Below are 1284 nucleotides of genomic sequence, written 5' to 3'. Positions count from 1 at the left end.
ACACGGGAAAAAAGTGCCCGACGGCCGTCGTTGACAGAAGTGGTCGCGCGCCATGGAAAACTGGGCAAAACCACGTACGTGGCACACCCCACGTACACGGACCGTTACACGGAGCCGTGAACGGGCTGTACGTGGACACGGGAAAAAAGTGGCCGACGGCCGTCGTGAATGGAAGTGGACGCGCGCCATGGAAAACGGGGAAAAACCACATACAACGCACACGCCACGTACATGGACCGTTACACGGACCCATGAACGTGTTGTACGTGGACACGGGAAAAAACTGGCCGACGCTCGTCGTGAACGAAAGTGGACGCGCGCTATGGAAAACTGGGCAAAACCATGTATGTGGCACACGCCGCATACACGGACCCTTACACGGACCTATGAACGGGTACGAGAGGTCCGGAAAAAATGACCCATACGCCATGCGAACCGGCTCAAAACTAGCTAACGATGGTCAAGAAATGGTGCCATGGCAGCGAAAACATGTCTCATGGCCAAAAAACGCTGCCACGGCAGCATTTCAAAACAGTGTACCCCTCGTTCACAAACTAAGGGCAGGGGTCCCAATGGGGGCTAAAACCCTCGGGAGGAGGGGTCCTTCCTGGTGGGCGTACGGAACACGGGTGTTTTTTCTTAGGAAAAACACCCGTGTTCACGTACGCCCATCCTTTCCCAACGTTGCCTCTGATGTCCCGTTGTTATGCCATCACAAAGGTGTTGGCCCGGTCCCGTGTACGTCTCGTGAGAAATTCTGATCCAACAGCCGAACATGGCTCGGGAAACAGGAAAGTACCCTGTTACGTACACGATCTGACCGACGGTAAACAGTCGCAACGGTGTCCCTCGAATGTCGCCTCCGGAAAACCTTTGCCCCTCGGTGGCAACGTCATCGCCGTCCCGGTCCCCTATACGTCTCTAGTGAAATTCTGACCCAACAGCCAAATGCGGCTCGGGAAACAAGAAAGTAGCCCTTTTCGTGCACGATAAGACCGTCCGACAATGTTGCACCGACGTCCCGATAAAATTGCCTTAGGAAAATCATTGCATCCGTAGCTTTGTTGCTACTGGTGTGATACGTGATTTGGCCCTGCAGGACGCCTTCGTGCAAGTGATCCTCCCGTGCTCTGCACGGGCGGAGGCTTGGTTGGTTTGACCGCTTGTTGGCTACTAAGCGCATGAGTAGCTTTGGACCCGTGTCTGCCGGTAGATCCCCCATTGTACTGCGGCCGACTACGGGCGCCGTTTCCCGTCCATCGTGTGGATTCGAATCGCTGGATT

The sequence above is a fragment of the Triticum aestivum genome, chromosome 1B (genome assembly GCF_018294505.1).
Source record: "Triticum aestivum cultivar Chinese Spring chromosome 1B, IWGSC CS RefSeq v2.1, whole genome shotgun sequence".
NCBI lineage: Eukaryota > Viridiplantae > Streptophyta > Magnoliopsida > Poales > Poaceae > Triticum > Triticum aestivum.
Note: the sequence above shows the minus strand (reverse complement) of the source record.